The 27987-nt window shown below is 46.3% G+C and overlaps 1 protein-coding gene across 1 annotated transcript in view; it reads right to left on the reverse strand.

Annotated features, from left to right (window-relative positions):
- Positions 1-27987, reverse strand: part of LOC146859544 (CD5 antigen-like) — a 1596548-nt gene that overhangs the window by 709661 nt on the left and 858900 nt on the right. The window lies entirely within an intron of this gene.

The raw sequence follows: 27987 nt of genomic DNA on the forward strand, positions 1-27987 counted from the left end.
TGATTGTCATCAGTCATTGTTTAAGCAAGATGTCCTTGCGGGGAAAAAGGTAAAAGCGCGACAATATCCCATGAGAGAAGTTCCCCCGGTATGGAAGGAAGCAGTTGCAGCTGTCGGCAATAACCCCGCTGTGCCAGCGCATTTCCAACGTGTTTGGGTGCATGTTCCATGGAAGCGCTCTGAGGTGTTAGCACTTAAACAGACATTGCCTGATCCCCGTAAAAACCCAGCAGGTTATTATAAAGAGTTGTCACAGACGGCAGGGTCATGCGTTATGAACCTGGCCGATATAGACATGTTGTTTGGTAATGTCGTTCCACAGCCTCTATGGGGGTCAATTCGTAATGCAGATCACGATGCAGAACTAGGGGATACATGGGCTAACATTATTGCTGCTGATGCAAGACAAACTGGTGGCGCGAAACCTGAGCCTTTAGTAGCTGAATTGCCTGGTAGAATAATCACGTATATGAAGACACTAATGCCTGCGATGCGCGTAAATTGGGACAAGTTATCTGCATGTAAGCAGAAGAAAGATGAGACAGTGTCAGACTTCTTTACTAGGTTTGAGGAAACGTTTATTGACCACAGTGGGCAGGATATGAGTACTGAGGGTGGCCAACGGCTGTTTGTGGATAAGTTTGTGCAGAATTTACTTCCTGACCTGTGTAAAAAGTTGAAAGACTCAGAGAGTTCTTGGGCTGTTTCTTCTTCAGCGCAAATACTGGCTACTGCACAGTATTATGAAAACAGAGATAAAGACGAGAAAGATAGGACAGAAAAGAAAACGAAGGAATTAAAGACAAAGGTCCTTTTACAGCAGGCCTATCCACCACGTGGAGGTCAGAATAATTATAGGCAACCCCAAGGTGTTTATCACCAACCCCAACAGTTTCAGACTAATCAGCAAATGAATGGGTATTATCAACCACGTGTCCCTGTAGGTCCCAACCAATGTTCATACTGCAAAGAGGAAGGTCATTTTAAATATAGTTGCCCTAAATTAATGCAACGGAACGGTAATGCGTATGGCGCCAGAGGTAGAGGTGGTCAGCAAGCTCCTAGAGGCAGAGGGCGTGGAAGTGTTCCCCAAAATGCGCGTCCTCTTCCGCCCCAAAGCGCCATTAATAGTTTTGATCAGCAAGCTAACGCGACTAGTAATACGGCCCAGTATTACAATAATGATTATTATGTGGAGGATGGCGATGCAGAAAATAATGATTACTAGGACAGCCATAGACAGAGAGAGGGAGTTGTTTCAGTGCCAGTGGATCAGAGTGGACCGTATGTTGATGTGACTACAGCAAATGTAACGGAGCCTTTCCTGCTAGACACTGGTGCTGCAAAGAGTTCAATCATGCATTCCAAACTCCCTGGCGCACCTTTGTCTGGCGATATAAATGTTTCAGTAGGTTTTTCTGGCGCCCCAGTTAGGAACCCGATTTCTAGTCCCATGTCACTTTCTGTTGGACCTTGCGAACTGAAAGCACCCCTGATCCTAACAACAGGTTGTGGTGAGAATTTGCTGGGATTAGATTTGTTGAAAAGATTGCACGCTACACTGTATTGTTCTCCTTCAGGAGTACAACTTACATTAGGCAAAAAAGTGATTTCCCCTATGTACTTGTCTAAAAATACAATGCCACCTGAATTGTCATCCCTTCCGGATGCCCTTTGGGCTACTGGTCCCAATGATGTGGGCCTCTTGGAGATACCGCCATACGTGGTGACTTTAAAGGCTAATGTCAGATTGCCACGTATTCCCCAGTACAAAATCTCTAATGAAGGCCAGAAAGCATTGTTAGACATTGTCAGCGACTTGATTAATAAGGGTGTGATTGAAGAGACAAGAGGCAACATTTGCAATAGTCCGATTTTACCTGTCTTAAAACGAACGGACCCTTCACAGCCACCTGTTTACAGATTTGTGATTGATCTTAGAGAGGTTAATAAGATTGTTGTGCCACAGTTTCCGGTTGTCCCTGATATAACTGCCTTGTTAACGATGATTCCAGCTTCTGCTGCATGGTTCTCAGTGATAGATTTAAAGAATGCTTTCTTTAGCATCCCAATTGCAGAAGAGAGCAGAGACATTTTTGGTTTTAGTCTGGGAGGCCGAAGCTTCCGCTTCAAACGCGCTCCCCAGGGCTACTGCGAGAGTCCATCCATATACAGTCAAGCTTTGAAAGCGCAGCTTGATGTACTTGTTTTACCTAGTGGAGCTATCCTGATTCAGTACGTGGATGATTTACTAATCGCCGCGGATAGTGAGAAGATCTGTAAAGAAGCCACATTGTCATTGTTGCGCCATTTATCCGCTTACCATCACAAAGTGTCTCTCTCTAAGCTGCAATATTGTCGACAAGAAGTGACCTACTTAGGTCATCTCTTATCGAAGGAGGGAAGGAGACTGACCCCAGAAAGAATTCAAGCCATCGCACAGTTGAGTGTGCCAAGAACACAGAGAGAAGTGCGTGCTTTCTTGGGCATTACTTCATACTGTAGGCATTGGATCCCAAGTTTTTCTTTGTTGGCAAAACCTTTATTAGCATTAACATGCAAAGACACACCGAATCCTATCCCATGGTCTGAAGAGTGCCAGAAAAGTTTTGTGGAATTGCGCAATGCGTTGTGTTCAGCACCTGTGTTGGGCACTCCTGACTATAGCAAGCCTTTTACATTGTATGTTCACGAGAAAGATGGATGTGCGTTGTCAGTGTTAACACAGCCTTTTGGCGACAGACCGCGCCCATGCGCATATTTTTCATCCACCTTGGACCCTGTAGCGAGGGCATTGCCAAGCTGTCTGAGAGCGACAGCTGCTGCAGCAATGTCTATCCGACAATCTGCTGGTCTGGTAATGGACAACACATTGATCGTTATGGTTCCACATGCTGTAGACACATTATTAAATAGGACCAAGACACAACACTTGACTAGTGCGCGATTATCAGGGTATGAACTCACACTGTTAGCGAATCATATACACATAAAAAGATGCAATACGCTGAATCCAGCCACGTTATTGCCGATTCCAGCAGACTCAGATGAGATTGAGCAGCATGACTGCCTGTTCAGAACGGAAGAAGAAACGAAAGGGAGAGTGGATCTGAAAGATACTCCCCTGACTGAGAGTGATGGTACTTTATGGGTGGATGGTTCATGCTTCAAACTCCCTAATGGTGACACGACTGCTGCATATGCTATCACGACTTTACACACGGTCGTGGAAACTGCACGAGTGCCACATAATTCGGCTCAAGCAGCAGAATTAATTGCCCTCACGAGAGCATGCGTGTTGTCTGAAGGAATGAGAGTGAATATATACACAGATAGCCAGTACGCCTTTGGCGTGGCTCATAATTTCGGGCGACTGTGGAAAGAGCGTGGGTTCCTGACGTCACATGGAGCTAAAATCCAGAATGGCAAGTTGGTGAATGATCTCCTTGAGTCACTGACCCTACCGTTGCAAGTTGCGATCATGAAATGCAGTGCGCACAGGAAAGTCACAGATGATGTTGGATGTGGGAATGCGTTTGCTGATGAGACCGCGAAAGAGACAGCACAGAATGTGAAGACTAGAATGTATGTTGCAGGCCCCGCAAGATGGGTTAATGATGTGGGAATGTGCGAGAACACAATAGAGAGTGTGAAGTCGCTTCAGGCTGAAGCTACAGAAGAAGAGTTAAGCAAGTGGAGAGAGAGTATGGGTAAGTTGGATGAGAATGGTTGTTGGATTGATCTGACAGAACATAAGCGATGGTTGTTGCCTGATGCATATGTGCTTCCAGTGGTTACTATGGCACATGGAATGGCACATATCAGTACGAAAGGTATCTGTAAGTTGTTGGCTCCAGTATGGCAGAATGCTGGGATTCCCAAGTGTGCAGAGAATGTGGTCAAGAATTGTATGGTATGCTTGAAGTACAACCCTGGTAGGGGAACCCCAACTCCAGCCGGTCACTTTGCACCCCCATCATGTCCATTCGAAGTTTTGCAGCTGGACTTTATTCACATGGACAGATGCAACAACCTAAAATATGTACTGGTGGTTGTTTGTGCTTTCTCCAAATGGGTAGAGGCTTATCCTCTGAAAGATAACACTGCCCTATCCACAGCCAAAGCCCTTGTGAAGGAATTTTTCCCCAGGTTTGGAATGCCGAGAATGGTATGGTGTGATAATGGAAGTGAGTTTGTGGGTAAAGTGATGAAGAATGTATGTGAAGGTTTAGGCATAAGGCAGAAATTCCACGCTGCAAATCACCCCCAATCAGCTGGACTAGTTGAACGCTACAATGGAGCCTTAAAGCTCAAGCTGGCCAAAATCCAGGCGAGCACCGGTCTTAAATGGCCTGACGCTCTGCCTTTAGCACTCCTGTCCACCAGAATGACGATACACTCACGAGTGGGACTTAGTCCTTATGAAGTAGTCTTTGGCCGCCCGGCCAACGTATGGGGTGTGCCAAGGCCTACGAAGTTCAGTGAAATAGAGCATCCAGTACTGCTCGATTACCTGTATGATTTGACTGTTAAACTGCGTGTTTTGCACCAACAGGTACATGATACTCTTCCCCAAGCTTCTGAACCTCCTGGACACCCTATCAACCCTGGCTCGTGGGTCCTGGTCCGGAATTTCCAGCGTAAGGGCAACGACGAACCTCGCTGGATCGGCCCTCATCTTGTGCTTCTGTCAACGAGATCAGCGGTGCGAGTAAAAGGGAGGAAGCACTGGATTCATGGTGCCCACTGCAAAATAGTCCCTTTGCCTCTGCCATATGACCAGTGGGTCAAAGAGGGTATCGCCGACACTGAGACAGACACTGTGCTTCGTTTTGTACCATTCAGTGACGCACGCCTAAAAGACACAGCTTCAGTCCAAGAGAGTGACAATATTCTGCAGGAAGCTGTGCCGCCATCGAATCGACTGGACACCACTGAGCCTGAACTTTTGTTTCAAGACCAAACGGCACCTGGCCGTCTCCGTTATAATTTGAGACCAAGGCCCATGGACAAATAAAGATTTTTCCTTACTCTTTCCTTTTTGACATTTTTTGCTCTCCCATCTGAAGGACTTTCTTGATTTTTGTTTTTCGAACCACCATCCGGGTTCTGCCGCAGGGTCGCGGTGCCAAGACTTTGGGGTACAGGCCGAAGACGTTAGGTCAACGGTTCTGGTTGGTCTAGGGCGTTTCCCTGGACTGACAGGCGTACTCCTTAGCAGAAGAAACTCATCCGCCGCGAGCGGCCCGAGTAGAGGATGGAGTTGTTTAAGATGGAGAGACCGATTGAGGAAATGAACTTTCAAACAAGGATGTGTAGAATTATAAAAAGTAAATGTTTTGTCTTTTTGTGCCTTTTTGCACTGTGTAGTATAATGATGTTTATTGTAGGATGTGTGTTTTTCTCTGCTCAAAAGCCCATTGCACCCACTGAACAGCCTATACCCCTTTCTACTGCCTCCTCTCACTCTTTTCACCCTTTGCCTGAACACGAACAGACCAGACGATCAGAGTTCGTAAATAACTCGTTCATCCAGCTCTTGCACCAGCACCAACTAGTAGTGAACACGACCAATTGCTGGGTGTGTGGGTTAATGCCACATACCATTAACAAGGGTATTCCCTACCTGGTGCTGCCATATAGTTACAATGGATCGTCATGGGCATTCCAGACCATGTTTCTCTATGCTCTAGATACGTACTCCCCTCGCCAACCGCGTTCCATCAGACCTGGTACAAATAATAAAGCCTTAGTGAGAGGAATTGCCGATATGAGTAGGGATATTGATGCATACTCATCCATTCCCAAAGAAGAGCTGAGACCTTATGTAGGATGGAACGCGACGGGGTATAGTATTAGTCTGGGTGAAAGACAGCGAAAAATCTCATCTCCAATCTGGGTCGTACCCCACATGGGTCGGTTCTGCTTACAGGGTAATGGTCAGAATCCTAGAGCTCAACTGGGAAGAAGTGACTGTACTGAAACGTACACTTTTCCGTCACAGTTTTCCCCTGCGTTTTTGACTGCCAAGGGTACATATTTCATCTGTAATGATCGAGCATATACATGGTTGCCCCCTGATTTCTCGGGCACATGTTATATTGCGAATCTGCTACCGCCTACATTTACTGCTGCCTCCGACTATCACAAGACCAGAGTTGTGAGAGGCGTGATTAGTAAGGAGGACACTGCCGGTCAGGAAGCAGGAGATTTCTTCTTGGGTTTCCTGCCGTTTTGGGGACCTATGGTCAATAGTAGGAACCTGAGACAGCTGACTCGTGTGGTTGAATCCACCGTCAATGTAACGGCTGGTGCCCTTGGTAATCTGACAGCTGAGCTCCAAGCGGATCGCCTTATGACTTTGCAGAACCGCATGGTCCTAGACGTTATTCTTGCAGACCGCGGTGGGGTATGCAGGGTTATCCAATCCAGTTGCTGCATTTTCATACCAGATAATGCTCCAACAGTGTATCAAGCCATCTCCAAACTCCATAAAATATCTGAATCCATACACGTGGATAAGGGAGATTGGTCACTGGTGGGGTGGTTCTGGGAATTGATATCTGCCTGGGGTTGGAAAGTTCTAATGGTCATTGGAATGATCTTAGCCATTCTTTTCCTGTTCTGTCTATGCATACAGTGTGCTCCTGCGATATGTGGCCTCTGTGCTACCTTATGTGTAAGGAAACCTGTATCGAGGGACGAGCTAAGTAATAGGATGATGCTACAGCAACATCTCCATGACTTTGTGAACATTGACCTAGACTCGGATTAAGATGAGTATAGTGATTGCCTATGTAAGGGCAAAAGGAGGGTCTGTCGTACTTTAATATTCGGGACCGCGTAGGGAACAGGGCCCTACCTCTGTCTATCTTGGTATTAGCGAACCGCAAATGGTAAATGCGGCACGTACGAGTGCTTTATATATCGTTCTAGCTATGAATGCACTGCGTACACGTTATTTTGCTTCGCTACGCGGGTTCCATTTTGGAAGCAGTGGCCATCTTGTCATTGCCCTCACATAGGCTATAATGGAGCAAATACGGGCCTCACAGTACATGGGCTTCCTCTCTGACTTCTCTGTGACCTGGGCAGCTGGCTCTGCTGCCCCGGGTCAAACTGGTCTCACGAGCTCCCCTTTCTCTCTCCACCTGTGATTCGTATCAGGGCTTGGCCCGTCATAAAACCCTTTTCATCCTACACAAGCCCCTGGCTAATCTCTTTCGCACCTGGCTGTTCCTGCTTTATGACTTGCTTCCCAAAACAGGAGATGCTCATGTTTATTGGGGGGATCTGTAAATCTAATGTGGGATCTGAACCTTGTTGTGTAAATCATTGTGGGCTGGCCGAACTGGAATGTGGGATGGTCATCATGACTCTGCCTTTTCTTTGTAACATATCCTTGTATATTGCCGTTTCATAAAACTCAGGAATGTATGCTTGGGGCCAGAAAAGGCCTATTTAAGATGTAGCCTGTTCCTATGATTTTCAGCAGTCTCCTGAGAACATACACGCTGGTGTACTTCTAGGATACCTGTAATTGGTCTGCAGCCAATAAACGATTCTTTGACTTCACCCAGAAGACTCTGTGTTTCTGTAGGTCCGGAACAGGGTGAAACCCAGAAGTCATAGGGTGTGTGCCCCTGCACCGCAGGGACTAAAATACCCAGTACTTCAATGCTTCATGGTTCTGAACATCATTAAAACGTTATATAGAAAGTGTGTATCTGGCAAAAACTTAATTGAAACCTCATAAAACAATTTAAAATGGTCATTTAGAGACCTCCAAAGGCGCATCAAGTCAGTTCAGGTACATCTTTATGTACAATGTTCCCCAGGTTTAAGCGATGGACCGTTCCTCTCTGCATTATGCATACACATGACCTAATAGATAACTCACGACTTAGACATGAGCCACCAAGCATTCAGCAAGTATCTAGGTAATGTAAACCCAAGCCCCCTTGTTGTGTCCAAGCTAAACTCACTAGTGCATGTACGGATCGCGTAAGTGACAGCAAACAACAAGCAGGGATGATCCCCCTTTTTCTAATATGGACATAGTGAGGACAAATGAACGTAACATGTTCAATGGTTTCAGGGCTTGAGCCGCACACAGGGCACAGTGGGGTTACATTAGCATTCGCCCAGCTACTTGTCATAGCATTCAGGGGAAGAGCCCCAGTCCTAAATTGTATATAAGTGTTTGTACCTGAGGAGGTTCAGCTCTGTCCATGGAGTTATCAAACTGAAAACAATTGTTTAAAATTAAGAATCTATCAGTTAAAGTGCCGGGCGCCGTGACATTAGTATATATAGACTCAACATAGACCCAATATCTACATTTTAGGAATTCACAGGGTTTGAGTAAACTAAAACTGCACCTATCAGAGTCTTGTGAAAGTATAAGTCAAGTAGTGGAGCACAGGACTGGAGGTTCAATACCCCTAAACCACCCTCGGTTAAGATACCCTTTAGCAATAAATTCATCAATTTTGACTAGCGAGACTTCGGGACCATTTCCTTCTCATCACTTCATATTTTGAATTGGATAATGGGACAGCACCAATTGTAATGTGATGCTCAGGATATATAGACTGTATGATGCACCGACATTTCCATGAGTACTTCCTTCATTTGACGAATTGGCTTTAAGGAACACCAAACATTAAGAGGTTAAAATTATACCCTCTAAAAGAATCAAATAACTTTCAAAGCCTGTAGTCAAGACAGGAGAATAGCATTGAATGCCCTGAAGAAGTCCAAGAGAACAACATGTGTTGGCTACGTTTTTAATCAAATTGTGATGAAGAAGAGTCGAGAATAAAGGTTCATAATACAGACATGCTGGATTGGTGTTGAATCCATATAGCTTAAATTGTGTTTTGCTGAATTCAACCACTCATATCCAATAGTGATTCTGGTTACAATGATGGGTGCTGGACCAAATTGATGAATTTATAGTCCCAATATCTTATTTTGAGCGGGGGAAGCATTTTTTTAGTCATGGACTTTGGGTCGTGCCACAGAGTCCATATCCCCAGTTTGAATAGCCACTGCCTGGCCTTTCTAAACCAACCCAGTCACTGACCTGTCTCTCAAGGGTTAACAGTTCTTCCACTGCATCCTTAACCGGGATCTGGGTATTGCTAGTCCAAATTCTCACCCAAAACATGAACTCCTTTAAGGCAGCAGAATGATGGACCATATGCCAGGATCAAGGTCTAACACCAATAAAGGGATGTTAATTGGCAAGCTTAGAATTGATCTTAAAAATGAGTTTTCCACAACCTGTACTTGATTTAGTTGTTCCAGTCCCCATAATTCCGCACCATAGAGGGCGTGCCCAACCCTCTGGCCCGATGTATTTCTACTGCAGAGGGAATTGGGGGGAAAGCTGATAGGCGTTAGCATCTCTCAAAAGGCTGCAGTGTGAGAGTGCTCCTTTGTGCCTGGGATGACCATGCCAGGTTGCCAGTAAGTCTAACTCCGAAATTATTAAAAACCTACACCTGATCTAAGCAGTTTGGGCCCAGCATCATCTTCCCGTTGAAAGATTAATGAGGATTAAAAACCATGAACTTTGATTTAAAATAATTAATTTCAAGGCCCCGATCCTCACATGCTGAAAGCCCATCAGGGTTTTTGAAATAAGCAGCGTGTCATCCGCAAATAAGAGAGTGGTTATGAGTTTGCCAGCTAGTTTAGGGGATCACCTCCACAGCCATGTGATTTGTTGATAAGCCCATTCATATATTGGGTTAAAAGGGTTGGGGGCAAAACACACCCCTTTCGCACCCCTTTTGAGCCAATTATAGTATTGGTTGGTGCAGTTGGACCAGAAGTTAAAGCAGGCCACCAGGCAGCCCAAGATCCCTAAGAGCAGCCCATAACTTGGAACGATCAATAGAGTCGAATGCTGATCTAAGATCAACAAACACAACGGACAAGTGTACCTTCTTGATCATAACTTCCTTTAAAATAAGCATAAGGAAGCAGAACACCTGATCCAGACTGCTTGTAGAAGCCCTAAAGCACGCCTGCAGATGAAAGTGTATACTGTTTTTCTCTATCCAACAACGAATATGTGTCAGAATCATTTTACTAAAAACTTTCTCTGCAACATCTATAAGGCTAATAGGCCTATAGTTTGAGGGATCCCTTGGGTCCACTTTCTTAAATATGGGGATTATTTCTGCATCCTTCCGGGTCTCAGGGATGTCCCCGCCCCGTGTTATGGTATTGAAGACTAAGTGGAGTAACAGGCCCCATATATTTGTCTCGGAGCGATATAAATCTCCTGGTATTGTATCCAGCCCCAGTGCTTTCCCAGACTGTAGTGTGCTAATTACAGCCACATTTTCATCTAGGGTGAAACTGACTATGTCCCCTACTACTGGCTCTAAGGTTCAATCCCTCCCAACCAGTGCATTCTCGGACTCACACTCCCAGTCATCTTCAGAATATAACTTCTGAAAGGGATCTTCCCAGACATGGGGCTGTATGTAAAAGTTCTCTTCTTTAACCAAGAGAGTAAATGCCAAGTGTATTATTACCAAGGCTGGGGAAAGTACGGATCCAAATCCTTCAGTATGCTGATGACATTGTAATAATGGATCATAAGCGGACAGGCCTACAGAAAGCCCTAAACGCCCTACATAGGTATAATCAAAAGAACAACCTTCTGACGAATCAGGAGAAGACCAGGATACTCATCTGTGAGAAATATCACGGAAACAAACAGCACAATGGCGCCTATGCGGACTGCAACTTAAAACATGTACAAGCTATAACTACTTGGGCTCTGGCTATCGGAAGGGGCAAAACCAACAGTCCATCTGAAACATTTAAGAAGTAAGGGGGCCGGCATTATTTACAGTCTGAAATATTTAAATTAGCGGCTTCACAGTCCGACAGCAGAACCTAGTCTGAAAGTTCTGAAAGCAAAACTTGTTCCATTTTTTAACTATGGTCACCTGGTCTTTCCTGGTGCCTACAACAAGCTCCTCATGAACCTCCAAATCTCTGCCTATAAGAAGGTTCTGACTCTCCCACGTCAGGCCAGGAGAGCCAGAGTCAGGCTGGAGCTGAGACTCACTCGTCCGGATATTACTTGCTCAGGGGACACATTAAAATACTATATTAGCACGCTGCGTGCCCCTGCATCCTCACTGAGGAGAAGCATCAGACTTGTGCTTCTCTGCTAACACCGTGCAAACCATGGCCCGACTAGGGAAATTCACTGATGCAATTCGGGCCACACTGACACAAAACATTAAAGACACAAGAAGGAATCAGTCGGTCATTAAAAAAGAGTGACTATGAGTAAACATCGCCCAAAGTTCGGGGCACCAGCACTTTAGTTCCAGCTCGGATAACAGTTTTTAAGGTTTTAATTTTCTGTTTAGTTTTTTAGTTAACCCTGTAAGTTTTAACCTCTTCACTTTTCTTCTTTATAGTAGATTGGAATGATAGGATATTGGCATATTGTGACGATTTTAATTAATTGAACAATAAAGTACAATACAAATCATAGAGAGTCAGCACCAAATTAACTGTCAGTCCTTCAGTCTGCAAGCCTCCACTAGGGTACACCAGTTCTTCACCTCCCAGTTCCTTTTTGCCTCGTCCTGCATCTTCCCATAGATTTTTATACTCTCTATTATTGTGCTCCTAATTCCCTTCTTTACAGCTGCAATTAACTCTATTCTAGCTTGCATACCTCCTCATCATACCAAGGTGCAACATTTTGCCTATTTGTATTGATTTTACACTGACTGTTGAAGTGGCACTTTAATCTATTTAATAAATGAGAGAAGTTAATCAAGATGATTCCATCATTTAAATTAGAATTTCCCAAAAGCAGTCAGAGTTTCAGCCACCTCGGTATAAATGCCAGAAAAAGAATTCTCATCAGCGACTACTTAGGTCCATTTAATTCTCCTTTTATTATTGGTATTAACAATAGGCTCTGGGTTGGTCAGGCAGGGCAAGATTGGGATACCAGCCAACCACAGGATCAGTCCGTTGTGGTCACTATCCTGGTGATTTTAAACAACCATATCATAAACTTTAGGCCAAAGGTCCAAGTCCACCATAATAAAATCAATCCTAGTCTTGAGATTTCCACATTTAAAGGTAATATCAGCTTCTGGATCGGAGGGTGTCCGCCCATTACAAGTGCGCACCCCATGAGTTGGTGTAAAGGTCAAGACTTGTTGACCAACCTTTGTTCTTCTTTAAATGGTTGATATCTCTAATCTTTTAAATCCTCTAGCTAACTACTCCTCCTGCACTATTTCATGGACAAAGTCTATGGGTTTATATGCTGAATTAAAATCCCCAGCCACTATAAAATAGTACTCTTTTTTTTAGCTATCCAGGAAATCGGTATTGTGTCTGAGACCTAGTGTTGGCTACTAAAATGATTATATAAATTAATTATTCTTATATTATGGTTTTCTTTAAAGGGTACCAGATTTATTCCCAATATGTCCTGTGAGCCTATTTCAAGCCTATTTATTTTGCATGCCAAGCTAGTCTTAATCCAAATCAATAAGTCTCCAGCGGGTATACCAGCGAGTGATGGTCTGGCTGCAACACTAAATGTATTATACCCCACCCCATGGACTTGCTTGGGTGCCCACGTTTTTGGAACATGTATATGTGGCTGCTATCCACCACTCTGGGTCATTTAATTTGCACCTTAACCCAGCGACATTCCACAAGATAATTTTAACTTGTTGATCATCATTTATAGTTCCCTGAAATGGGTATTCTGCTATTTGGTTATGTGTATCTAAGGTTTGGTCAGGCACTAGTTGGGCAAGCGGGGAGACTGAGCTTTGGGTCTTATTTTCTATCGTAGTGGTATTATACATGGGGTCCGCCCAAAGTAGACCAATGAAGTCCATGACAGGAATTACCACAGATTCAGCATTTACCCGGCTTAAGTCATTCTGGATTATGTATCTCAGTAAGTGCTTGATATCTATTGCTTTGCTATGTAGGCATTGGATATGGTTGGTGCACTTGAGAACTTAAGGTGGCTATAAAAAAAGCCCCTGATCAGATACCACCCGAGTGGTCTTTCCCCACTTTTAATCAATATTTCTGCTAAAGCTGTGGAGATTTGCGTTGTGGGCCAATCCATCCCACTCTTCTGACAAACGAAACATCATGATAACTGGAATTTGTGAAATCAGAGTTGCGAGATAGCCAATGGCTAATGTGTTTCACTGTCCATGGTTTGATTTATCATTTGCACTCTGGGGGGGGCATCCACCCTTGCCCTGGATCTACTGATGGTGCACACACCTACTGCTGGTTGACAGACTTGCTGCAAATCTCTATCTTAAGCCAGACACTTCCCAGGTCTATGACCCTTTTTTAAGTGGCATTTTCTAGTGTGGGCCATATTGGTGTGGAACGGCCTAACAGAGAGAGTTGGTAGTGCCGCCATTGCTCCAGCTCAGTGCATACTTGCTTCAACAGTATTCAATAGTTAAGAGCATTTGTGCACTCCAGAGTCAGACATAGCTGAACCCCCAAATATGGAATGGACTCAGTCGCCCAGCCAATTGTCTAGGATTGTTCAAAAATCTCAACAGTAGCAGAAGGCACTGAGATGTTGAGGCCCTTGGACTTATGAATGTTCATGCCGAACCCGGACATCCCCCCAAATTCCTCCATCTCTTTTAGGAAGTGGGGTAGGCTCTCATGAGGGTCGTCTAACTTGTTCATTATGTCCTCTGTGTACAGGCTGATTTGGTGTTCCTCCCCGCCAAGAAGAATTCCCTTGATCCCTGGATGATCTCTCACTCGCTGCACAAAGGTTTCGATGTATAGAGCTTAGTGGAACGGTGAGAGAGGGTAGCCCTTCCGGGTGCCCTGATGATTGGGAAACTCTCAGAACTATGTCCGTACTGTGGCTACTGGGGACCTATGGCTACTCAGGACCCAGGATCGAAACCTTTCCCCTAACAGGAAGTGCGCCAATGTCACTGTCAATTTGATACCTGTCTAACATTCACATTCGAACAAAAAACAAAGACAAAGTATTTGGAAGTTATGAGACTTCCAACTTGGCCCTCGCCACTTCTGGAGCAAGGCAAAAAGTGGAGTCCATGTTATCCATTGTTGTCCATGAGGGGTCGCTTCCCCTTCTCGGTAACGGATGGCGTCTGTCTTGTACCCATGATTAAGATTTAACCTCAGTCTCTCAGTCTGTGTTTCCTTGGGTCAGGTCTCCAGCTATGCTCTCCAATACTGCCTTTCTATCTTGGGCCATGATGGCTGAGTCTGTCTCTGCGAGGCCTCTGCCCTGAGATCTCATTTTCCGTTGGGATCGTCGACTGGGCCCGGGTTCTGATCTTGCCTTGTTCCCAGGAGACCCCTCTGGTGGTCCAATCTGAGGAAGGTTGCATGCATCTTTGATGGAGCACAGTTGGTGGGATTTCCTCTTCCCAGTTAAAGATCAGAAGGAAATGTTGACCCCATGAATATGAGGTATTGTGTTCTCAGAGGTAGGCAGTCAGTGGGTGAAATTCCCTCCGCTTCTGCAGTGTGATCGCTGAGAGGTCCTGGAAGAGTTGAAGTGGATGGCCACGAAAGTGTACCATGTTGGTACCTCTCGCCTTACAAGCAATGCACTCCTTCAGAGGGAAGCTATGAACATACACCATAAAGTCTAGAGGGGTAGGTGCGCTGCGTTTGGTGGGGGTTACCCGTGAACTCTGTCTAATCTAATGTCGAAGACATGTGTATCCCCCAAGATCTGTGCAAAGCGCTCCACAACGTATTCGTCCACATTCCCTGCCTCTGCAGCTGTTGGGGTATTCCTGATTCTGATATTGTTCCACCTTGATCCGTTTTCGAGATCCTCCACATGGGCATGAAAGTCTATCTGTTGATTCATGAGGCAAATTAGTTCCTGTATGAGCTGTTCAATGTCTTCATCCCTCCTTTTTTATGTGTATATTTAACTGAGAGCTTGATTTATAGGCAACCATTCAGTGTGTTAGCAGTTTATCAGAGTTAAACATAAAATGTACAGTGGTCAGCAATTATGCACAATGCATTCCTATGGGAAGAAAAGCAATTTGCAATAAAGCACAGTGCACTTGGATTCAGGGGTTCACCTTCAGTAATCAGAGTAGTATGGAGCCAAGGTACAAAGTACCACCAGCAGAGTTTCAGAAGCCTCCCGGATTTAACCGGTAGCAGGGGGGTGAGAGAGTAAGACGTTGGCACTAAGAAGAAGGGGGGACATCTAAAAACAGGCTGCACTGGGAGGCAGGTGCAAGGGCACTCAAAAGAGTGAGGATCATGGGAGCAAAGTGGTTAGTCATTAATCAGCCAAGGCAGGCTAGGTGCTGATTAGGTATGCCGTCTTGGCTGAGTGCACAAAATGCACATTGAGGTCAGGGGCTTGAATGGCCACTCTCGGAATGGATCTCAGGGGTGATGATATCACCGAACAAGTTCTTGCTTCCTGGGCAGTTGGAGTCCCAACTGGCATCTCCCTGGTCGATCTTGGTTGCAGGGCATCTGGCACCCCAGGGTTAGTGCTGCATGGACCTGGTTGGTCCTGGTGCCTCCAAACTTTGTGGCGAGGCATATTTGTCCTTCCAGTGCACAAGTACCTTCTCCTGAGCATTTTCTGCATCGGCGAGGCCGGGAAGTTGCAAGTGAAGAGTTCTGACTCTGCGGATTTGGTGCGTGTCGTTGCAGGAGAGTAAGCTCCTCTACTCCAAAGAAGTTCTAAGGCAGTTTTGCGAAGTGCTGGTGGGTCCTTCATGTTTGTTGAGGTCTCTCAGCTGCAGCTGCAAGACAAGACAATTGTCTTCTATAGTTGAGTTTTTAGGCGGTAGGCAGTTCTCGTGTATAGCAGTTCTTCTTTGTCCTTGTTGTGAGAAGTTGGCCTGCTATGTGCTTTCCGCTAGTTATAGTGGGCACCTTGCACCAGTCTTATTGATGATAGGTTAAAGACAACCATTATTGAAAGCTATCCTAGTGGTAGCTATGGAGAGCAGCCTTCAGACTAAGTCTTGAAGGAATGTAAAGCAGCTTGTTTTACCAGTCTATAATCTCTTTAATGGCTAAATGAAAGGAAACAACACCAGGTATATATATAAAATATATGTATTTATTACTAAACAAAATCTACTAGTCTATTTATGAGGACAGAGGTCAAAACACATAAGTTACACTTCAAATATTACAGAAAAGTAGCACAAATACACTTTAGGCCCTAGGGGCGAGCCAAACCATATCCTAAAATAGTGGTATAAGAACCATGACATAAATAGACACAAGGCCTAGAGCCTGTAGAATCGCTGGGACTCCAAGGAACCACCCACAGTAGTGACACAGGAGACCCACGGGGGCCGTTTGCAGTGTGAGAACACAGCCGCGAGCTCCCGTTAGCTTCTATGGGGAAAGTCGCGGTTAGATTTTTAAACATAAGTGACACTTAGAGATAGACTGGGACCAAACCCTTTTGGACTTAGACAGTTCTAGGGTCAACACCTACGGGAGCTCCGGAGTACTCGAGTTACCTCACCCAGGGAAGCCGGGTGCATAGGTATCAAATGGTGTGGTGCCGCGTCGCCGTTTTCAATGGAAGCTGGCGAAGAAGTGCTGCTGCCAGGAAGATTGGAAGTGTACAAAGAAACCCAAGCCTGGATTGAAGATGTGAAGAACCTGAAAGTAGAGGGGACAGAGTATGGGTCACTTGCCAGTGACCAGGGGCACGATAGATAAATGCCCACTGATGTCGGGTGTTTCAGGTGAAGAAAGTGAAGCTTGACTATTCAGCCACGAGGACCAGGAGTGTCAAGGATAACCAGGAGCTGGATTCGAGCTGTCCCACAAAGGATGTCGAGTGCTGCAGTGTTGGTGTCCAGATTGGACACAACAAGCCTTGGCAACAGCAACCCATGCAGGAAGGAGAAAGATTCTTCAGTGCAGACCAGCAAGATCCAAGGGACTCCCCCAGCAAGGAGGATGAGGGCACGTCTGGAGCAACAAGAGAAGCCCAAAGAAAGTCAGAGTTACCTTCACAGGGACCCACCAGTCAATGGGTCAGGGATCGTGAAGGGACCTTGAGAGGAATCACAAAATGGCAACCCATGGGTCACTCGGGCTGACAAGGCTGACAATCTTCAGTGGATTCTCTGCTCAGGGTCTAGGCTACAAGTAACCCAATGCACAGTCTCAGAAGACGTTGAGAAGCTGATGCACTTGCAAATGTGCACAGTGTCCAGGGGTTCTGGTTCCACGGTACCAATGAGGGCTATGGGTCTCAGCTTTTCTGGAGACCTGGTTTGGACTCTGGGAAGTCAGGAAATCTACCTCTGGGGTTGCAAAGTCTCTGGCGTCCAGTGGGAGTTTCAGAGATGCAAACCGGACAGAGGCGTCTTTGGTGCCTTCCAAGCAGGGGAGTAACTTCTTTACTCCAAGGGAGATTCTTCAGTCATCTGGCATTGAACAGATCATCGAAAGTTCCAGGATTCAGTTTCATCCAAGGATGTCTAAAGTTCTGGTTACAGAGGTTCATTCTTTATACCCAAGGAAGGGGTTGGACAAACTCAGGGGACCCACCTATGGGAGTGTTTGGAAAGAGGGGTGGCTACACCCATTTCCTTTGTCCAGTTTCGCACCAGAGCAGGGGCTGGTAGCCCCTGAACCGAGTTGAGCTGGACTATGCACAGGGACACCAAATGTGCCCCCAGTGCATGACGTCAAAGCACTCTCAGAGTGCACCCACCCAGCCCCAATACACTAAAGCCTGTCTGGGAGGTGGTGACACCTCCCTGTGACAGGAAACCTATTGTCCAGGCCTCCCCTGCCGGAGTTTCGGTCAGCAGCAGGAGGCCAAACTCGTGTCTGTGGCTGTAGCATCCATCTTGTGATGCCAGGGCGCTTGTAAGTTGGTACCGGGTATACCGGTGCTGTCATGTCTCTCCCTCTAGTTACTGGTGTGGGGGTGGAGAGGTGTGGCTCACTGGTTAGAGGCGGCAGACCCGTAAGCAGAGAATCGGCCAGGGACCAGGGTTCAATTCCCGACGCGGCAGGGTCGTGGACCAGGGTTAAAACGGACTCGATAATTCTCGCCTCGGTACCTACTCTAACCAGGAACACACTCAGCAACTCTGGGCATTAAGCTTGCCTCATCTCTACAACGGCCCCCCACAGACGCCGGGGATGCCTGGTTTCACCTTGGAGATACCCAGAAAGGGACCATCTCACAGGGATAGCCAGGACGGGTTCCCCAGCGGTCTACAGCGCCGGGACGCCCCGTTGCTGGGGCAGCTGTGCGCTTTACAAGTCTACAACATTTACATGATTCCAAGGTAATGACACCAAACACGACATGTTTCTGTGCAGTTTGCCCAAAGTTAGCATTTACTGTTTGGTTATAATGCACTTAAGAGTATATGGTCAGACTGCATCACAGACAACCCCCGAGAAGAGATTCCAAAGGTTGCATAGGGGCTCTGCTCATACATGGGCACCCTCTCACACAAATCCAAGCACCCTGCCTTCAGGATTGATAAGGCCTGCCATAGGGGTGACTGATAGGTTTCTATGTGCAGTGAAAGGTGAGATATAGTGAACCTATATCTCTGTAAAGGGTGCATGCACCACCTTACCCAGGCTGCAGTAGCAGACCTGTGGTGTCATTTTGGAGCTTCACAGGGGTGGCATAATACATGCTTCAGCCCCTGGTAGGCCTCTGGGGTACCTATGCCCAGGGTAAATAGTATACCATATACTAGGGACTTATAAGGGCACCCCAGAATCCAATCTGTGGTGTACCTAAAGTACATGGAATCAATTTAGAGAGGAAGCAGCTAGGCTGGGGTCCTGAACAGCAAGGCCCCAGTCAGACTAAAGTTGAAAAACAGTGTTACAGCAGCAAAGAGGGGGGTAACCATAAGAGGCAGATCCTACTCCCCTACACCCCCCCCCCCCCCAAATGCAGGGACATGAAACACACCTTAACAGTTGAGTCTTCATGTTCTAAGTGGAAATATCTGCATTGGCATGGTTACTCCCAGGTCTATGTTCCACTGTAAAGTCCATCCCTTGTAGGGAAATGGACCACCTTAAAGGTTTGGGGTTTTCATCCTTCATCAGTTTTAGCCATAAGAGGGGCTTATGGGCCGTCTGAATAATGAAGTGAGTACCAAACAAGTATGGCCTCAACTTCTTCAGACCCCAAACCACTGCAAAGGCCTCCCTCTCAATGGCTGACCAACATTTCTCTCTGGGGGTCAGCCTTCTGCTTATGAAGCTGATCCTGACCTTTATCATTCAATTGTGACAGTACAGCCCCTACCCCCAACTCAGATGCATCTGTTTGCACAATTAACTTCTTGGAGTAATCAGGACTTTGCAGAATGGGAGCAGTGCACATGGCCTGCTTCAGGTCATCAAATGCCTTTTGACAGCTAACTGTCCACTGACACTTTTTGGGCATTTTCCTGGAAGTAAGGTCATTCAAGGAGGTGACAATGGATTCATAACCTTTTACAAATCTTCTGTAATACCCAGTCAGGCCTAAGAAGGCTCTCACCTGAGTCTGGGTAGTGGGAGCAACCCAGTCATTTATGGTCTGGATTTTGCTCTGCAATGGTTGAACCTGGCCTCCACCTACAAGGTGGCCCAGGTACACAACCTGACTCTGCCCTATCTGGCACTTAGTAGCCTTGATAGTTAGGCCTGCCTTTTGCAGGGCCTCCAAAACATTCCTCAGGTGAACCAGGTGAACCTCCCAGGTGGAGCTAAAGACATCAATATCATCTAGATATGCTGCACTATAGTCTTCCAGGTCTGTAAGGACTTGATTCACCAACCTTTGGAAAGTGGCAGGTGCGTTCTTCAAACCAAAGGACATTACCACAAATTGATAGTGCCCACTAGGGGTAGAAAATGCTGTCTTTGGCTTTGCATCATCAGCTACACTGATCTGCCAGTAGCCAGCTGTCAAGTCAAATGTGCTTAGAAACCTGGCTGAGGCCAAAGTATCTATTAGCTCATCTGCCCTTGGGCTGGGATAGGCCTCATTCCTAGTGACTGCATTGAGACCCCTGTAATCCACACAAAACCTCATCTCTCTCTTGCCATCTTTGGTGTGATTTAGGCACAAGGACTACTGGACTAGCCCAAGGGCTATATGAGGGTTCAATGACTTCCAAATCCAACATCTTTTGGACTTCTGTCCTCATACAGTCTCTGACATGATCAGGTTGCCTGTAGATCTTAGTCTTCACAGGCAGACTGTCCCCTGTGTCGACTTCATGAGTGCACCAGGTGGTCTGACTTGGAGTCAGAGAAAACATATGTCTAAACTGGCTGCGAAGCTTTCTGCAGTCATTTTGCTGCTGGACAGTGAGGCTGCATGCCAAGGCTACACCATCAACTGATCCATCATCAGGGTTCTGAGAAAGCAGGTCAGGGAGTGGGTCACTCTCTTCCTCCTGTCACTCATCAGTAGCCATGAGCAAGCCCATGTCTGCCCTGTCAACATATGGTTTTAGTCTATTGACATGAAGTACCCTATGGGGACTCCTAGGGGTTCCAGGGTCTACCAAGTAGGTGACCTCCCCTTTCTGTTCAACAATTGTATGGGGGCCACTCCATTTGTCCTGGAGGGCTGCTGGGGCCACAGGCTCCAACACCCACACCGTCTGCCCTGGCTGGTAAACTGTCAGCACAGCCTTTTGGTCATGCCAGGCCTTTTGCAATTCCTGGCTAGCCTCAAGGTTTTTAGTTGCCTTTTTCATATACTCAGCCATCCTGGAGCGGACACCAAGTACATAGTCCACTATGTCCTGTTTAGGGGGTTTGAGATTTAACTCCCATCCCTCCTTCACCAGCCACAAAGGACCCCTAACAGGATGCCCATACAAAAGTTCAAAAGGGCTGTAACCAACCCCCTTTAGTGGCACCTCCCTGTAGGCAAACAAAATGCAGGGCAAAAGGATGCAACATCTGCGCCTAAGCTTTTCATGGAGACCTTTGATCATGCCCTTTAAGGTTTTGTTGAATTTTTCAACTAAACCATTGCATTGTGGGTGATAGGGTGTGGTGAATTTATCGTTTACTCCACACTCCTTCTACATTGCAGTCAAGTAACTTGACAAGAAGTTTGCTTCCCTGTCAGATACTACCTCCTTAGGAAAACCCACTCTTGAGAATACACCAAAGAGGGTGCTTCCCACCACAGGTGCTGTAGTGGTCCTAAGGGGAATGGCTTCTGGGTACCTAGTGGCATGGTCCACCACCACCAGGATAAATCTGTGCCCAGATGCTGTTTGAGGATCCATGGGACCAACAATGTCAAACTCAACCCTCTCAAAGGGAACCCCCACCACAGGTAGTGGTATCAGGGGGGCCTTTGTGGTTCCACCTGCCTTCCCACTGGCTTGACAGGTTACACAGGAACAACAACACTTCTTAGTGTCTTCAGACATGTAGGGCCAATGAAAGTGAGGATCAATTCTGTTCCAAGTCTTGTTTTGGCCCAAGTGTCCTGCTAGGGGAATATCATGGGCTAGTGTCAGTAGGAAGCGCCTAAACGTCAGGGATTACCAACCTCCTGGAAGCAAAAGGCTTGGGGTCTGTACACTCTGAATAAAGAAGTCCATCATCACAATAGATTTTATGGGTGCCACTAGCATTCCCAACAGCCTCATCAGCAGCTTGCTTTCTGAGGGGTTCAAGAGAGGGGCAGGTTTGCTGCTCCTGGCTCAGATCTGCCCTGGAAGGGACCCCTGTCCCCAATAACTCAACCTGGTCAGGTTCAAGCTCCTCTGGGACAGTTCCTTTTTCAGGTCCAAGATCATCTTCCTCAGGAGGCTGATCTGTATTCTGAGTCAGGGGGGGGAAGGCACTGCCTTAACCCTACTGCTCCTCCTCTTGAGAGGCACCTGGTCCAATCTTCCAGTATCCAGGGCCTGTCCAGTGTTATACATTTTGGCCTGTGATCTAGTGTTAGATTTGGGGGTCTCTAGTTGGCACAGCTAGGTACTTTTGACAAATAGGGACCCTTGCCTCTAGTCAGGGTAAGGGGGTACACTCCTATAATAACCCCTGCTCACCCCCTTCGTAGCTTGGCACGAGCAGACAGGCTTCTCTCAGAGGCAGTATCAAAAGCATTTGTGACCACATACAGTAATCCAGTGACAACACTACAGATGGACACCACACAGTTGTATATTAAAAATAAGTATTCTTTAAATAGATTTAACACAAGACCATAAACAACAACAATCCACAATACTGTTACTTTAAAATGGTAGACTTTAGCTTAGTTCTCTTTAGATCTTAAATGTGACACTTTGATTCAATGTACCTTAAGATGCGACATGTAGGGCAACAAAAGTGTTGCAGGAAAGTTGGTGCGGTAGGTCCTTACACGCAAAGGCGGTGATGCGTTGAAGATCTGGTGCAAAGAAACAAAGATGGCGTCTTCTTGTTGATGCGACACGCTTCTCCGATGTGGCAAGATGTCTCGGCTCACTGCGTCAGCTGCAGCGGTGACACCCTTGTCCAGTGATGCGACGACAGCGTGTTTGGCGGCGACAATCTTCTCCAACGATGCGAGATGCTTCCGCTCGATGCGACAGTTGCAGCGGCGACACCTTTGTTCAGTGATGCGACGACAGCGGCTGCGAAGGTGACACACTTCTCCGTGGATGCGAGGTACTTCTTGTGATGCGGTGCAATGCGACAGCTCCAGTGGTGACACCCTTCTTCAGTGATGCGACGGCAGTGGCTGCGACGGCAGCACGCTTCTTCGGTGTTGCAAGACTCTTCTCGTGATGAGGTGCTATGTGACAGCTACAGCGGCGACACCCTTGTTCTGGTATGCGACAGCAGCAGCTGCGACGGCGACACGCTTCTTTGGTGTTGCGGGACGCTTCTCGTGATGAGGTGCAATGCGACAGCTACAACGGCGACACCCTTGTTCACTGATGCGACGGCAGCGGCTGCGATGGCGACACGCTTCTTATTCTTGAGTCGCGCTTCCAGCTCCTTGCGACACACAGTCCCTCAGAAGGCCCAAATACAGCTGCAGGCTCTTCCTAAGAACTCTTGGGGAGCTGGTGGTGGAAGTCTGTTGTCCCTGAGACTTCAGCAGGAGGCAAGCTCTTTTCTAGAGCCCTTGGAGATCCTTTACAAGTTGAATAAAGTGCACACAAAGTCCTTTCTCCTTTCTTTGTCAGTCAGGCAACCACTGCAGGCCAATCCCCCAAGCAGCACTTCAGCTTAGGGATAGTCTCTCCTCAGTTTCTTCTGGTTCCTCTCCTCAGCACAGGTTTCTTCTTGTTGTCCAAATATGATCTAAAGTTCTTGGGTTTGGGTCTCAATATTTATACCAAGTTTCTCTTTGTTCTCTGAAGGCAGAGAGGCCTTTGCCTAGTCCAAACCAGTTCTGGTCAGTCCTGGAGCACTTTGTTTAAATGACTCCTTCTTTCCTTTCAGAGAGCAGGGCAGAGATATCAGACGCACCACAGGAGGTGGAGCCAGCATTGTGGAGGGACGGCCCAGCCCTATTCAGGTCCCAGGTGCAACTCCTCCCTCCCATCTAGATGCAGATCTCTCTATTCACCACTGGGCTGACTCACCCTGTCTCCTAGAATCCCCCAGCCATGTCCCTCAAACTCCAGACAAGGAATACACAGCAAGGCAGAGGCAGGTTTTAATGGTTAGACAAGAAAATATCTACTTTCTAAAAGTGGTATTTTCAAACACAGAATGTTAAAAACAACTTCACTAAAATATGTATTTTATCATTCTGAGTTCAGGCATACTAAATTCGAATTTCTACCATTCCCTGAGTCAATTAGGATTATAAGGTGTAATAATCCAACTGCCCATTCTGGCCTATGGAGAACAGGAAGCCTTGCAATAGTAAAAAATGAAAATGGCTGTAATTCACTATTAGGACATGCCACATATATCAGGGCATGTCCTACCTTATACTTACAAGGCACCCTGCGCTTGGGCCTACCATAGGGGTGTCTGATATGAAGAAAAGGGAAGGTTTAGGGACTGGCAAGTGGGTGCACTTGCCCAGTCAGCATGACAGTACCAGACCGCACGCAGGCTCTGCAATGGCAGGCCTTAGACAATCTTTTACAGGCTGCTTCTGTGGATGGCACAACCAGTGCTGCAAGCCCACCATCAGCATTTGGATTTACAAGCCCTGGGCACTCCTGGTGCACTGTACTAGGGTCTGACAAGTAAACCAAATCAGCCAATCATGGAATCACTAATCCATACATTAATTTACAATAGGGAGCACTTGCACTGTGGCGCTGGACAGCAGTGGCACAGTGTCTAAAGCAACTAACACCAGCAAAAACACATGAGGCAACATCAAAAATGGAAGGGAGACCCACGCCAAGGTACCAGGTCTAACACGTGTCCCCTCCAGCTGATATGTGGGGAGAACTACCCTACCTCCTGGGAGTTCTCATCACTGAGGCGGAAAAATCTGGACAGACAATCAGCGTTGGTGTGTTCTGTACCAGGGCGGTGTTCCACCGTGAAATCCTTCCCCTGTAGGGAAATGGACCACCTCAACAGCTTTGGATTCTCACCCCTCATCTGCATCAACCATCTGAGGGGCCTGTGGTCTGTCTGAACCCGGAAGTGAGTCCCAAACAGGTATGGCCTCAGCTTCTTCAGTGTCCAGACCACAGAAAATGCCTCACACTCAATAGCACTCCACCTCTGTTCCCATGGAAGTAACCTCCTACTGATGAAGGCTATGGGTTGATCTAGGCCCTCCTCATTCATCTGTGCCAGAACAGCCCCAACACCATGCTCTGAAATGTCTGTTCGTACTATGAACTCTCTGGAGAAGTTGGGTGCCAAGAGCATGGGCGCCGTGCACATAGCAGTTTTTAGGGCGTTAAAAGTTTTCTGACAGCTGTCAGTCCAAATCACTATTTTAGGCTGCTTCCTGGAAGTCAGCGCGGTCAAGGGTGCAACAATGTAGTCATGCCCCTTGACAAACCTCCTGTAGTAACCCGTGAGTTCTAAAAAGGCTCTCACCTCTGTCTGGGTTTTGGGCAGCTCCCAAGCCAGAATGGTTTCAATCTTGGGCAAATACATGTGCAGGGATCCCTTGCATTTCTGCATGGGTCCTGAGCTCCACCTCAGCCCACGCTGAAGTTTCCAGATCATTGCCAACCCAGCATTCAAAAGGGAGGTCTGCACTTACCGTAACCTTTTTGAGGCCAGTTACCACTCCCCAGAAAAAATTAACAACTGCCAAGGAATGGTCTGTCCTGACATTGCTAGCATTGGTCACTTGGTACATTTCACCAAGTATGATCTGCCCAGAATCCACAAGATCTTTTATCACCATTGTGACACTTGCTCCTGTGTCCCTGAATGCCAAAGCTTCTTTTCCATTAATCAAAGGCTGCTGTCTGTATTTGCCCAAGTTACAGGGACTCACAAAGGAGGACATGTCCATGCCTCCATCAACGATCAGAACACCCTGAGTTGGAACTCTGACTAGGCCAGAGTCCATCTCAGAACCCAGGGTTTACCCTACTACAACCTTATTCTGGCCATTACCACTACCAATTGTAGCTGTACTAGGGGGAACAGTTGCCTTAGGGGCAATGGTGGATGGAGTTGAGTCTTTGGACTTGGTGTAATCACTAGTCCAGTGAGTTTTCTGCTTACAGATCTTGCACCATGGTTTCTTTTGGCCTTTTCCTTTATTGGATTGGGATTCCCCCCGAAGAAGATTTTTGGGGACCTTGTGAAGACTTCTGGTCTTTACCTTTCTCCCCACCCTTGTCAGAGTTCTTTGAATCTTGATTCTTCTGGTCACCACCTTGGTTCTGAACCTTCTGCCTCTCTCTGGTTCTCACCCATTTGTCTGCCTTCTTTCCCAATTCTTGAGGAGAGGTCAGATCAGAGTCCACCAGGTACTGATGCAACAGCTGATTTTGACAGTTATTAAGAATCTGCTCCCTCATAATTAAATTGTACAATCCTTGAAAGTCATGCACCTTGCTGCCAAGTAACCAACCCTCCAGAGCCTTAGTAGCACAATCTAAAAAGTCCACCCAGTCTTGATTCTGTGCCTTTTGGGTATCTCTGAACTGTAACCTATAGTGTTCAGTGGTTAGGCCAAACCCTTCAATCAATGCACTTTTCAGACTGGAGTAATCATCAGCATCCTCCTCCCAAACAGTGAGGAGCTTATCTCTACCTTTGTCTGCAAAGGAGAGCCATAAGATTTCTGCCCACTGCTCCTAGGGGACCCTTTGAACTATTCAATCCCTTTCCAGTGCAGAAATTCATTTGTGGATGTCATCCCCACTCTGGAAGGGAGGGGCAATCTTGTTTAGGTTTCTATGGTCATGAGACCTCTCCCTAACAATAAAGATTTTGCTGCCACCGTGGGACTCTAGTCCCATCTTTTGTCTAGCTCTATGGAGCTCTAGGGATTCCCTTTCTAGGGCTATCTGCTCTCTCTTCATTTTGAGCTGAGCTTACTCAAGCTGGAGCAGTCTCTCTCTCCTCTCCTGGGAGGTTTCCCTCCTATAAGCAGAGATAGAGGTCCCTATGGATGAACCAGAATGGTTAGACTCCACTGAGGGAGATCTGGACCTTATAGGCCCACCACCAACTCTTCCAGGGGGGACAAAGAGAGGGCCCTTGTGGTCCTCTTCCTCATAGACATCATGTCACTCCCATATCTCTGTCTATTAAAAGAGATCTTTTATGGCTCCCACTATCCTCCTTTTTAACCTGCGTTGCATCTACAAACATGACATTAGTTAATTTTTTTGATGAAGTCCGGAAACCTCCTTGATGTATTTGTTGTCTGTTTACTTCACTCTCATTTACCCCCATGATTACTCCTTTTGTTGTTGTATGGTTTCAATTATAGGTAATCTAAACAATCTAGAACCTATTTTTCCTATGGCTATAAAGTTTTAAACTCAGGTGTTATTTCTAATTTTGATGATGTAATATTTTATCATCTTTACTTCCCTCGTTTCTTTCCCCCCCCCTGATTCCCCCCCTGTTTACCTCTTCTTTCTTCCTTTTTTTATAAATTGTTATTGCTGATGATTATAAGCATATTATGTTATTTCTCTTTATATATGACATTTTCATATTTTTTTTATTCAATTCTTCTCCTAATAAAGCTAAACTTTAAAAAAAAACAATAAACATTGTTACAACTACAAGTCCATAGAAGACAAAAGATCTCTGAGCGAATTCTGGGGGACCCCTCACCTTAAAACCTAGAAGATCTGGTTACATCATAAGCTCTGCAAAGCTCTGGTTCGTAGAAGGGAATATTCTGCCTGTTATTTGAAAAATGGTACACGTTAGACAGTATAATGCAAGCATTTCTCGGTCATGCCAAAAAAGTGTAGCATGTTATGGCTAAGCAATACGGACTGCCCAGAACTCCATAACAACATGGCTTGTTTTTCGACCTCTTGTATGCAGCGCTCAGACAGTAGCAGTATGATCTCATGTAGGCTCAAAGGCGTCTTAAACAACAAGCTGTGAGGTAACGTGCACAAAAGACAGAAAGCTAAAATGGTTGCATGGCTCAGGCTAACTTAGCAAAGAGTAGACTAGAATGACCTTGGGGACCATATAACACTACTAGTGTCTACTCTACTCTAGTATCCGATTTGTACTAGTGATGTATGTTGTATTTTTGTATTAACTTATTTTCAAGCTTGCTAGTGAAAAAGAATAAATAGAGGGAGGTGTATATGGCATTTAAAAAATGCGTAATGTTTTTTCTAGGCATACTACCGACCCCCAGTGCCGGGGTCAGCGGCGATGGCGATGCGGCCATTTCAGAGCGAGCAGGAGATGCGGCACCTGCAGGAGCTACAGGGGGTGAACCAGCAGCAGTGGTGGGCGGTGGGAAGTTATATTCCTTACTTATTGCCATTACACTCGCTACAAGAGTGTTCA

This window comes from Triturus cristatus, chromosome 3_2, assembly GCF_964204655.1.
Source record: "Triturus cristatus chromosome 3_2, aTriCri1.1, whole genome shotgun sequence".
Taxonomy (NCBI): domain Eukaryota; kingdom Metazoa; phylum Chordata; class Amphibia; order Caudata; family Salamandridae; genus Triturus; species Triturus cristatus.